The following is a 13713-nucleotide window of genomic DNA, read 5'->3' on the forward strand; positions in this document are numbered from 1 at the left end:
TTCTCTGCTCGGGCTCATTGAGGCCTGCTTACCTGACCAGCCAGGTCAAGCCTGGTCGGTGTGAACCTGACTCAGAGCAGACCCTTGGCAGGGACCCCTCTGGGCCTGGATCCTGGGGGTGGTGGTGGGGAGGCAGTGGCTCCTCTGACAAAGATTTCTTCGGTTTTCCCCTGGGTCCAGGAAGAAAGGAGACTATACCACAGAACGGAGACCTAAGCACAGTACACCCAGCTCCCCCATGAAGAGGAGAAGCTCTCCAGCTCCCCCCAAAGCAACCAGTGGCCCCAAGGGTCCTCTTTTACCCTCTTCCTTTGCCACCAACAGAGTGACCCCTAATTCTGAATGGAACTGTGATATTTCCTGTCTCACAGAGTATTTGGAGTTTTCTGGGTTTTTTTTCCCAGGAATGGTGAGCAGGGGGGGTCATCACCCACTCTTTCTTTCTCTACATGCAAAGGATGAGTTCAGTTATCACACTGCACGAACTGTAAACATTCACTAAAAGTCAATCAGACAGGGTCCATAAGGTCCACCAGCTTAAACAAATGGAAAAGAAAAGACTTCATTGTGTGGGGCATTGCCTGGGAGAAGCAAGAACTCATAAAAACGGCCATTGTTGGGGAGGAAAGAATCTGATGGCTTTATTCCGGGCAGCACATGAAAAAGCAACATTCAGCCGGCTTGCAGAGTCAGGGAATCTAAATGGCAGTAGAGTGGCCGGTCAGCCAGCTCCCCCTGCCTTTCCCCCTTTGCAGAAGGCTTGAAGGGAGCTAGGCCCACCGACCGCTCCAAATGCCAAGGGAAAAATGACTCCTTGAGGGCCTGCGCACCCAGCCCCCAATTTTCTCACAGTGCAGGGATTTCTGATAACTGGAACTTAAATCCTGGGGCTCCTGGCCACCCCAGTCCTTAGCACACTGGTGTCTGGGGCTCTTCTGTGATGGGGGGAGGGTCGGAGGAAGACAATGGAGAACAATGCATACAGTGTGAACTCGGCTGGGTTAAACACACATCCCGTACCCATATGCACAGAATAAAGACTGGCAGGAACCCCCAGAATGCCAGCTATTCTTATCGCTAGTATCCACATGCATAGGCCTTGTTAGTTCCTCACATAATGTACAATAAGACAAGTTATTTTTTCCTTGAAGATTTAATCATGCTTTGGGTCCACTTGGCTACTTTCCTAAATCAGAGGCTGAAGTTGCTCAACAATGGCATAAGAAGCCTTAGGCAGTGATGTTCCAGGGCCATTTCCCTCAGGAGTCCTCAGATGAGATTACAGCTCTCTGAGGGGACAGCTTGCCAGGTTTTCTGGGACTAAACCCCAAACCAACAACAGCTGACTTCTCTGTGTGTCTACAAGATCATCTGGACCAGTCAGCATGCATTAGAAGCTTCTGGGGTGTGTGTGTGTTTGTGTGTGTGTGTGGGCACTCAGTCATGTCTGACTCTTTGCAACCCTGTGGACTGAAGCCCACCAGGCTCCTCTGTCCATGGGATTCTCCAGACAAAAATACTGGAGTGGGTTGCCATGTCCTACTCCAAAGGATCTTCCAGACCCAGAGGTTGAAACTGTGTCTCTTGTGTCTCCTGCATCAGCAGCCAGGTTCTTTACCATAGTGCCATGTGGGAAGCCCCAGAAGCTTCTGAGGGGCGTGTGAAAATACAGTCTGCTGGGCCCCAAGCCTGAGCTTCTGTGGTCTGGAGTAAGGCCCAAGAAAGTGCATTTTAGACAAGCTCCCAGGCTGATGCTGATACCTGGGGACCATAATGAAGCCATTGTATGAAATCAACAGGTAATTTCAGGCCAAATGCATCTCTAAGACACCAACACACTGAACTCCAGCATAGGGATGATGCCATGCCCCTTAGAGCCCTACCTGAGATAGGTGTTTTTGATTTGGAGCCTCCTTTTAATTCCTGTGAGTCTGGATGTAACTGATTACTCCCTGCTTCTGATGGAACCTACAGATTTAATCATTCAACAGTTGGGCACATCCTAAGTGGGCTATCTTAACAGAGGCCACAGGACAGCTGCAAACCACAAAAGGCTTCCAAATGAGCCACTGGGGTGTCACCAGGCAGTACAGAACACAGGACTAGAAGGGGAAAAGGCAATCCTAATGAGCAAGAAAAAGTTATTTTAAGGTCCTCAGAAAATACCAGAATTGATCACCAAAAAGCATACATTTACTGGAAAGGAGGAAAAAAACTAATCAATTAGCGCCAGAAATATGACTTAGTGTTTTATGGATTTATGATGGGAAGTTAGTCTTTGGGCAATACATTTTTATTTCTTCTTCCTGAAACAAGTACTGAAATTCCAGCAGACACTGTACCTTTTAGCCTAAATCCAAAGGTAACAACTCTGAACACATTGCTCCATCTTCTCCCGTCAGACAGGCTCCAAGCATGCAGCAGACATCCTCTGAATTCCATCTTCCTAGGAGTGGGAACTCCAGCAAGAGCTGGTTTATCCTCTGGGCCTGTTAGATGAGCCACAAACTCCTCTAAAGGAGGAAGGTCTTGTACAAGCAGCCGGACAAGGTAGCACAGAGGGAACCGACCAGAATCTACATCAGCTGGTGGAGCTGGCTAACTCCACCCTGCCTTCCCAAGTTATAGCCTTCTGAGGGGCTCTCTTAGGAGTTTTGGATTGGTGCAAAATTATGTGTGATTTTTTTTTTCCAAATGTGCTCTATGACAGATCTGAATCTATAAAAAGGAACACAACTGTAATAGTTGCTCAATCAAAACACAATGCTTCCAGTTTCAAATTTGGCATCTGCTACCCAACTGAGGCCCCAGTTTCTTACCTGTTTGCCATTCAATTTGGAGACCGCTGCCCCAGAACACACATTACTGGCTTAGGTACTGGCCTGGCATGGAAGGGAGGACGACAGGGAAAGAGGACTAATCTCTGCAGGCTCGGAGATGGGGAAGCACAAGCGCTCCACTTACAGGACACACTAAACCGTTCAATTATCTGAAGTTCACACAACTGAAAAGCTCCAATGAACAGATTTTTTAAAATTACCTTTATACGTAATGGGCAATGACAACGATGGCCCTGGAACATGGGGCTGATTCTGAAGAATGTCTGAATAAACAGTACACTATGCAGTATTTCAATTTATTAAACACAAAGGCCTGGGAATTCCCTGGTGGCCCCGTGGATAGGATTCAGCGCTTTCACTGCAGTGGACCAGGGTTCAAACCCTGGTCAGGGAAACTAAGATCCCGCAAGCCGAGTGGTGCGGCCAAAAAATAAAAATAAAAAAAAACATAATGGCCTGATTTCTAACCCTCCCAGGTGAAGGAGTCCTGACTAAGGGTGGAGGACGCATGCCAAGGCCTTAGGATCACAAGACAACCGCAGGCTGGGCTGAGATGTGAGGCCCAGTCAGGCACTGAACCAACCAAGGCAGTGAACCTCAGTTGCAGAGACCTCAGAGGCCCTGTCCTCACTTTAAGCAACAGCATTAGGCAAAGGGTGTCTGGTCTCCCTTACCCCAGATTAGGCCCAGAGCTATCCCCAACCTCACAGCAAACCTTCAGATTTTGTTTAAATGAATTAAACGTGATTCCACCTTTAAAACTTCTACTCTGGAACAGTTCCCACAGTGTTACAGTTCCTGTAAACAAGCATGAGTCTGGCTTCTAAATAAGGTTATAAAATGAAAAGGTATACATTTATAGAGATAAAATATACTATACAATGTGTCTTCATAAGCAGAAGTTTATGGTAGCCATAGGTTTCTGCTTCAAGAAATCTTAATCATCCTATTTCAAGACTGCCACCTCTTACAAGATTTTTTTTAAAACAGAAATATACAGGTATCAGCTGGTAAAGATTTGATTTTCTCCAGGGAAAGTGGCTTTACAACTCTTAATTTCTTAAACTAGACTAACTTAAAAATCCAGAGAAATCACGTAATTCAAGTGAAAAAACAGAGGCCCCAAAAAACTGGCAGCAGGCTTGCGGCTGCTTCATTGGCTGACCTTTGCTACTAAGTATGTGTAATAGCCAATAAATAATATTTATTAATAAACACTTGGGCTTCCCAGGTTACAGCAGTGATATACAGCAGCCTGCCAATGCAGGAGACCTACGAGACGCCGGTTTGATTATTGGGTCACGAAGATCCCCTGGGGGAGGGCATGGCAACCCACACTGGTATTCTTGCCTGCAGAATCCCATGGACAGAGGAGCCTGGCGGGCTAGAATCCATAGGGTCGTAAAGACTGAAGCGACTTAGCATGTGGCATGTCCCCTCACCCTCACCACCTGATGAAGGAAGCACCCCATCTCGCTCCTACCAAGGAGGAGCCTGCAACTTTAGAAGCGTAGGAAATGGCTGCATAGCTGGCAAGGGGCACAGAGGGGCAAGAATCTGGGCGGTCTGGCTGCAGAGCCCAAGCTCTTGGCATCACAAGGCCAAACTTGTACCGGCAAATCCAATTTATTGACTCCACTTTCTAGGAAAGCTGCCCTCTTACACAGAGAAAACTCCTTCCACGTAACACAAATGACATCCAAAGAGCTTTAAAAAAACAAACAAACAAAAAAAACCCTGAAGAGTAGATGAGAATGAGGTAGGAATAGACTGTAGTACTGAAAAACGGTACTTTAAAATAACATCAGTTTTATTATAGTCCCCAATCTAAGACAATCCAGCATGTGGGGTCACCTGAAAGGTGGGTTTGTACTCAGGCCAGGGGACAGGGGCATCTGGGCTCCAGCAAGTGAAGAGAACTAGCTGGTCACAGGCCACCCTTTCCATCCCAAAGCAATCCACTTCCGGAGATCAGGACAAGGACTCACAACCGCAGGGCAATGAACATTCGAGATTCTGTTTTCAAAATATTAAACTATGATCACAATCATCATTTTGCCTCCTGCTAACCAAAGGTATTTTAAAGGGCCAGGAAGAAGGCTGTCCATCAAGTCATCAAGAACCCTAAGAGGTCAAAGCATTGTCCTCTTCCACATCCCAGTCCCCTGGGGACAGAGGGGGCAGGGCTCCTTCTCCCCCAAACAGGCCATCATGAGAACCGGGGACACCAAGAAACAAAGCCAGGGACTAGCTCAGAAATAGCCACGTCCTGCAGACACAGCCTATCTGAGCTCATGAATGCTGGGATCCCCTTTACTCCCCACCTCCATGGAGAAAATAGGACACGGGGTTTCGAGTTGGAGAAATCGACAGGCAAAAAGCCAAAGACAACATCCACCTAAAGCTGGATTTGCTCACAGGGCTGGGGGCTGGGGGCAGAAGAGGGGGCTGGGTCACAGGAGGACAAAGGATTCCCAAGACAAGGGGGGAGGGGGAGGGCAGGGGTCAGGAGGAAGGGACTAGGGAGAGAAGAAAAGGGGCCAGAAGAGAAGTGGGGAGGGAAGGGGGGATGAGGGAGGGACCAGCAGGAGAGGCCATGGGGAGGGGACAAGACGGAGAGAAATGGGAGAAAAATAAGAGAGGGGCAAGGAGGAAGATGGGGGATGGGGCAGGGAGAAAGAGAAGAGGACAGGCAGGAGGAGAGCTAAAAGCAAAAGACCAAATGAGACAGCTGAGTGCCATGAAACGGTTGCTAAGCTGCTGCCCATAAACCCAATAATAATGGTCACGGATACACTAATCCTTGCCCCAAAAGGGGGAGGAAAGGTCAGAAAGAACTGTAAAGCAGGGTTCCCAGGATCAAATTCCACATAAGCATCCTTCCTAATGTATTCTTCACAAAGGAGGCCACATCCTCTGGTAACAAGAACCCAGGATCATCATTCTTTTTAAAAGATGAGACAAAGAATCAGTATAATGAGCAGCACTTCCAGACCATGACAGGTCAGGGTCTACTTCAGTAATCACAGACAGTAATCACAGCAGTGGCAATGATCACATAATCAGCCCAAGAGAGTGGAACAGCCCTTTCGCCATCAAAATTAAGAATTGTATTCCTTGTCTGGGATGTACACTGTGAAGCGATCATTTTCATAGGTTCATTTTCCAAAAGGAAAAAAAAAAGACAAAGAACTGTAGTTCAATGAAAAACAGTTTGCAAGCATAAGCAACTGCTACTAAGTCTTCTGCTTCATTGAAAAGAAAAGGTATTTTTACTTCATGGCAGTTCTGAAAAATATAAAAAGTAATGAAGCAATTGCTGAAAATCATGTATTATAATATACCATGTTAATATAGGACTAAGACTATATGATCAGCTCAAGAGATGCAGAAAATGCGTTTCACAGGATTTCAACCAACTTTCATGACAAAACATTCAACAAACGAGAAATAAAAAGAAACTTCCTCAAAAAAAAAAAAAAAAGAAAAAGAAACTTCCTCAAGCTGACAAATAGCACCTATGAAAAACTTACAGATAATATCAGACTTAGCTGGGAAAGTGACTGTTTTCCCATATGATCACTTACTGAACATTATCCTGCAGGTTCTAGTCAAAGAAAGTAGGCAAGAAACCTACTTGTCAGCTGGGCAACCTCTAACTGGTTTCCATAGTATACCTCTGCTGGTTTACTATATACTACACTATACTTCACTATACTATACACCTCCTGCTGGTATGCTGGTCACTGGGAGGATAAAATGCTATAATCCATGTAAACACTTGATAAATGTTGTCCATTGTTATCATTAAGATAAAAGAGAAAGGTTAGTCCAGATCAGTTCAGTCGCTCAGTCGTGTCTGACTCTTTGTTGACCCCGTGGACTGCAGCAGGCCAGGCTTCCCTGTCCATCACCAACACCCGGAGCTTGCTCAAACTTATGTCCATTGAGTCGGTGATGCCATCCAACCATCTCATCCTCTATAATCGCCTTCTCCTCCTGCCTTCAATCTTTCCCAGCATCAGGGTCTTTTCTAGTGAGTCAGCTCTCTGCATGAGGTGGCCAAAGTATTGGAGTTTCAGCTTCAGCAACTGTCCTTCCAGTGAATATTCAGAATTGATCTCCTTTAGGATTGACTGGTTTGATCTCCTTGGTGTCCAAGGGACTCTCAAATGTCTCCTCCACCACAGTTCAAAGGCATCAATTCTTCTGTGCTCAGCCTTTTTCATTGTCCCGCTCTCACATCCATACATGACTACTGGAAAAACCACAGTTTTGACTATAGAGACCTTTGTAGGCAAAGCAATGTTTCTGCTTTTTAATATGCTATCTAGGTTTGCCATAACTTTTCTTCCAAAGAGCAAGCATCTTTTAATTTCATGGCTGCAGTCACCATCTGCAGTGCTTCTGGAGCCCAAGAAAATAAAGTCTGCCACTGTTAGAGCCCAACTTTGGAAACTGAAAGAGATTACCTAGATCTTGCTTGGGTTGGTTCCTCTAAGACACTCGCCCAACACAGATCATGCTGCTTCCTCCGCCTGAAGGGCCTTGCTCCCTCCGTTTGGCTGGGTACTTCTCCTTTAGCTCTCGGTGCCTCAGGGGAGCCTTCTCAAACTCCCTAAGCCAAAAGATCCTATGACAGCCTTCCAAGCACAGTGGCCTCTTGGTCACAGTTACAACTTGACATTTGTTTGTGAAACTGCATTATGTTCATCTATAAAACCATACTATAAATTCTAGGGGGCAGGACTATGTGCCCACACACCATCCCCAGCAACCTGTTTACCATTCACTCAACAAAAACACTGTGCCAGTTATCTAGAATAAACTTTACTTAAAACCAACTGAGTATGGAATTTAATCACATTTACAAAATACCTTCAGAATAACAGCTAGATGACTGATTGCATAACTGAGGACTATAGCCTGGCCAAGTGGACACATCGAACTGTCAACTGAAAAAATAGTCACAACTGAAAAGTTTATTTGGTGGGGATCTTTAGGACTTCAAGCCCCGGAAACAGCATCTCAAGTAACGCTGGGAGAACTGCTGTGAGGCGGCAAGGGGAGGAGCCAGGTTGTAGAGAAGTTTGTAACAAAGGGCAAGTAGTCTGAACATCAAAAGTATTTTTGTGAATTAAAGAAAACAAGATATCTCAAGTTAAGGAATTTAGCGCCTTTCTATGTATGGGAAGATGCAAGAATCTGGGGTCACTGAAATCATTTCTTTAATAAGCATCTGAGTTCTCTGGGGCTGGTTATCCTGCGTTGTCCTTCAATGCTCATTGAAGGGAGTGGCTGCAGCCTAATGGCTGCTGGATTGCAGGTGTTGGTCTCCTTCCTGGTTGCCCCGGAAGGCTGGAATTGCTGATGACACTGACATCTTTGTTTATTTATATAGCAGGAAATACTCCATTTCTCAGAACTGACTATCACATCCCCTAAGATCAGAAACAGGGCAAGTAAGTCCCCTTTAACACAGTGCTGGAAATTCTAGCCAGGACAATAAGGCAAGAAATGGAAATGAAAGTCCTATGGATAGAAGAGGAAAAATAAAACTGTCTCTATTTGAAAAAATAAACACAAAATACTGTGCCAGGCACTCTGCTAGGTTAGGTCCTCAGCATTCCCAGCGCACATCATATATGAGGTCCCTGACTTCCAGCAGCTTCCATTCTATTTAGGGGAAAGGCTGAAAACAGAACCCATAAACCAGTAAGACTGTAAAAGAGAATCAGCCCCCAAAATGGGCATGCCGTAAGTATTTGTTCAACAAAAGAAAGACAAAGAACCTTCTTTAATCAGTTACTTGACTCTGAAAACTATCAAAGCAGCTTCCGCTTGTATCAGAGCACAACAGCACAGCTCAGCTCCACGGCTCCGCGAGGCTATCAACTCTGCTCTGCCAGGCTCACTTCAAAGGAGCTTCAACTCCCCCAGAAGGTTAAAAGTCACTTCAATAGCCAGAGATAGATCTGGTCTGAAAGTGAGGAGACACTGCTTCTAATTCTCAGAAGCAGAAACACATCCATTTTTCCCAGTTGTGCCATGAGTCAGAGCAGCCTCAGCTATCTCATGACCCAGGAATTCTGTTACACAGCTCTGGTGATTACAACTTGTGATTTTAAAAGGTTCACGAACGTGCGATAAAAGAGAGCAACGGGAGGCTGCACAGAGAGTTGGCTCCTTTAAGGCTGGCTCCTATTTCCAAGCCCACGCCCTTCTATCACCTGGCAGAGGGGCAGAGCAGGTGAAAACTGACCACGTTAAGATCGAAAAGCTCACTCTTGCTCTGCACTCATTCAGTAATATTTACTGAGCACTGATTTTCTGCCAGGCACTATTATGTGCTCCTGTGTGCTCACTCAGTCGTGTCCAACTCTCTGCGACCCAATGGACTACATATAGCCCACCGGGCTCCTCTGTCCATGGGATTTCCCAACCAAGAATACTGGAGTGGGTTGCCATTTCCTTCTCCAGGGGATCTTCCTGACCCAGGGATTGAACCCAAGTCTCCTGCACTGGCAGGCAGATTCTTTACCACTGTGCCACCTGGAAGCCCTCTATGCCTTCCTGGTACTGGGACTACAGCAGAAAATGAATCCAACAAAAAGGCCTGTCCTCATGGAACTGGAGATCTATAAGGAGTAATTATCTCAACAAGCTCTCTTCCCTATACTACACAGACAAGAACGGCCCTTTGGGTCAAGAGCTGAATGCCAGGTCAGATGTCTGTATGCCCTCCACTGTCCAAGTGAAGCCTCTCAACGATCCTCTTTACCCTCACAGGGCCACAGACAAGAATATCAGCGGTGAGAGGCCACTGGGAAAAAAAAAAAAACTGCTGATACAGATGGGTAACGTGGTGTCAAGAAAGGTTTCCGAGGCCAACCTCAGGCCAGAATGAAAAGGTGAGTGGAATCAGCCAGGCTGCTAGATCAGGGTGTGCAGGGATGGGGGAGGGGTGCTCTACAGGGGATGTAACAGCAGAGGCGAAGTCCTGGAGGAGAAAGAAAGCGCCACTCAATTAGGGAGCTGAAAAAGCTCTGAATGGCTTCAGCAAGGGAAGGAGGGGCAGCAGTTACTTTGGCCCCATGGGGAGTTCCTGAACGGTTTTAAGCTGGGGAATGAAGGTATTCAATTTGCACTTGAGAAAGGTCACTTTAGCAGCAGAAAATATTGGAGCAGTGGAGCCCAGCAGGGCATTCAGGGAGATCTGGGAGGTGACTGCCTGGAAGTGGGGGAATGACAGAAATGTTGAGTCAGGAAAAGGTCCAAGTTCCTGCTTGAGTAGCTGGAAACAGCGGTCCATATGACTAGTAAGACCCTTTCTTTGCTGGGGAGAAGGAGGGGGCAAGGGAGAGTATGTGGTGGTGTTCATGCATCTGGAAACGGAGGTGTGCAGGGGGCAAGCAGGTAGGTAAAAGGGTACAGAGCTCAGGAGAAAAGATTTGGGTAGTGGCGGCAGCCGAGGCCATAGGCATGGTGGTGTTCGGGGCAGAGCGCAAGGCAAGGTGCTCACCTGAGCACACCACCACTCAAAGGCTACTTGGGGACAGAGGAGGCTGCAGGCTGCCAAGGCGGGGTGGTGGAAAGAGGAGGAGGGAGGCCATGAGGGTGTAGCTTTCCAGAAGACAAGGGGAAAGAGAATTTCACATGCAGGTAATTTTAGCCTGTGCTGTCAAAGGTCAAGGACGCCAGGAGTGGAAGGTGTGTGCTGGATTTGGCACCAAATTCACTGTGCTGGTGGTGGAATCATGGGCTTGGATGCTCGAGAGCAGTAGGGCCAGGGACAGGAGGAAAGGATGGTTCAGTGAGACTGACAGCAAACAAGAAGAAAGAACTAAGGCTGGAGGGAGAAACGGGCTCTAGAAAGACAGCAGAGAACCGAGTACGGTACAGGATAGTGGGTGGGGTCCATGGATAAGGTGAAGCTCTCCTAAGAAACAGAAAGGAGGGCCAATCGTCAAGAACCAGCCCTGAGTAGGTGGGAGAGGGTGGGGTCCAACAATAGGGTGCAGATCAGCCTCGGGGATGAAGAGGGTCTTTCCCTCACTTGACAGAACAGAGAACAAGAGATGGGCACTCCCACAGCTGGGCATATGAAGGCTGGAAGGCAGCTAGTTGCCTGCTTCAGCTCACTCAATTAAGAGGACCTACTAAAAGCAAGCAGTCAGGTGTTTGAGAAAGACATGGGAAGTCTAGAATAGTCACTGAGGCAAAAGATAGAGCAAGAAGCCCAAGGAAACACAAGGGGACCACTGAGCAGAAGCCATGCCCCATCTGAAGGTGCTTTACAGAGTGACAGGTGATTATATAATTTCTCCAGTCATCCCCAAAAGAGACGGGCAGAGTTCTGCCAGGTGACACCAAGGAAGGGCAGCAGGTACTCAGCGATGACAAGCTGGGGTGGAAGAGGAGAAGCCAGGACCGTGGACGGGGCAAGGAATGCAGGCAAAAGACTGGAAGGACTGAAGTTCAGAGAGCAGAGAGGTTACACTTGGGATATCAGAGGTGCAACACGTAACCCCAGGAGATGACATAGTCTGGCTGTGACCGGCAAAGTGGGTGAAGCAGGGTGGAGAAGTCACTGCTGGAGGAGAGATGGGCAAGGTGCGAGGTGAGTCATCAGAACCCAGAATGATTCAGAAGTCAGCCAGGGCAAGAAGCATGTGTGTGTGTGACTGTGTGCTCAGTAGCCGACTACAGCCCGCCAGGTTCCTCTGTCCATGGGATTTCCCAGGCAAGAATACTGGAGTGGGTTGCCATTTCCTCCTCCAGGGGATCTTCCCAACCTAGGGATCGAACCCACATCTCTGGTGTCTCCTGCACTGCAGGAGGATTCTTTACATCTGAACCCCTGGGGGAAAATGACCTTATGTCAAATGCTTAACTCTTCCCTGGTAGAGGCAGAGAGGCTTGGAGCAGAAGGAGGAAGAAGGGGATAATAATACACTGAAATTCACCAGCCCCAAAGGAACAGGCTCAGAGCTCCTTCACTAAATGCCTACCACATGCTGCCAAACCAGCAAGAATAAGGCAAACTTTTCTATGCATCACCTTCTTTACCCCACAATCACACTACACAGTCTTATTCTACAGATGGAAAAATAGAGGCTCACTGGCTAAGAATTCACCTAAGGTCACAGAGCCTGAACATGCTGGACCCAGAATATGAGGTTCTGACTTCTGAACATCACATCAGCTGGGCCTCATCACATTCACAGACAGACAGGGTAGATTGTATTATTTATGGCCCAGCAATCACTTATGCCCCTTCCAGGGCTCTCTAATTGTGCCTCACACCATCTTCAAGGAGGAGGGGTCAGGGGCCACCCGCTGGTGGCTAATAAGCAGCCAGCTGTCTTCCTCAATGGCTCAGTGTCCTGGCTGAGATGGGAGGCCACAGTAATTACCCAGAGCCCATTAAAAAGAGCCCAGAATGGGATGTGCTAACAGCGCCAGTATAAACACATTAAAATATCAGTTTTTAAGGAAACACTAGCCTGGAATTTATATTCCTAAAAGAGCTAACTTGATCCTACTCAACAAGAAAAATCCCTTCCTTCTTACACTTCCAAACAAAGCAGCCGGTGTTTTAATTCCATGACAGTGAAGTTTCATTTTTAGAAGGACAGCAGCCTACTACACTTGTTTTAGAGAGGTAAAAAATATTGGTGTCATAGTCTTGGAGTGATTTAAAAAAAAAAAAAACTCTTCCAGAAGGCAGCATGCCTCTCTGTCCTCAAATACTTCAGATTCCAGGAGAATGTGCCCTCCAAATTCTTTGCCCATAACCTCAGCTCTGACCCACTTGAAGCATCAGCACCTGCTTTACCAGGGAAGCTGTTAAGTATTCTTAGCTCAGACCCACCAAGGCTGTGCGTGGACCAGCTGAGGCCCCTCGCTTCTCAGGGGCTATGGTCATGCTCGGTTTCTCCCCGTGCCATGCCTGAAGGCCAGTCTTGCAGGGAGAGAAATAATCTCAGACTGCTGAGGTGAGCGACAGTGATAATGATAAACCCTGGATCAGCTGTTTAATCTTTTTAATCCCCCTGGTCCCTGAAATTCTGATCCTCCCTGGGGGGAAAATGCTATCATCCACGTCCATCATAAGGAAATTGGAAATGCACCTCAGACAACCTCACTCTAATATATGAGAGAAACATTTTTAAAACAGTCAAGTTCCCAATGCCAATGGCAGCAACATGTCTGGACCTAGAGATTATCATACTAAGTGAAGTAAGTCAGACAGAGAAAGACAAATGCCAGAGGTATCACTTATATGCAGAATCTAAAAATGATACAAACGTATTTAAAAAACAGACTCATAAAAAAAAAAAAACAGGCTCATAGACATAGGCAACCAACTTACGGTTACCCAAGAGGAAAGGGTCGGGGGAGGGATAAATTAGTTTGGGATTAGCAGATACATACTACTAGATATAAAATGTATAAACAACAAGGTCCCACTGTATGACAGAGGGAATTGTATTCAATATATTGTTAAAGACTGAAATGAAAAATAATTTGAAAAAGAATCTATATATTACATATATATATATAAAATTGAGTCACTTTGCTGGACATCAGAAACTAACACAATATTATAAATCAACTATACTTCAATTAAAAAAACATGAAAAATAAAATAGCAATTTCCAAGAGGGCACTGTTTCCAGACACAGGTTAAACAAATGTGCATACGTATAATGAGACAAGACTATCAAACCTTTAAAGAATCTTTGGAACTTTTTCAATTTTGAAAATCCAAACGCCTAAGGTTAATTACCATCAGCTGTTACTGACACTGTGCTCTGAGGGAAACTGCTCCTCTCTCTCTGTCATCTGTGCTTTCTTCACGCTCATTGAT

The 13713-nt window shown here is 46.4% G+C and overlaps 1 protein-coding gene across 1 annotated transcript in view; it reads right to left on the reverse strand.

The window, feature by feature from the left end:
• LOC122424389 (skin secretory protein xP2-like) overlaps positions 1-13713 on the reverse strand; it is a 60467-nt gene that overhangs the window by 22942 nt on the left and 23812 nt on the right. The window lies entirely within an intron of this gene.

This window comes from Cervus canadensis, chromosome 22 (assembly GCF_019320065.1).
Source record: "Cervus canadensis isolate Bull #8, Minnesota chromosome 22, ASM1932006v1, whole genome shotgun sequence".
Lineage (NCBI taxonomy): Eukaryota > Metazoa > Chordata > Mammalia > Artiodactyla > Cervidae > Cervus > Cervus canadensis.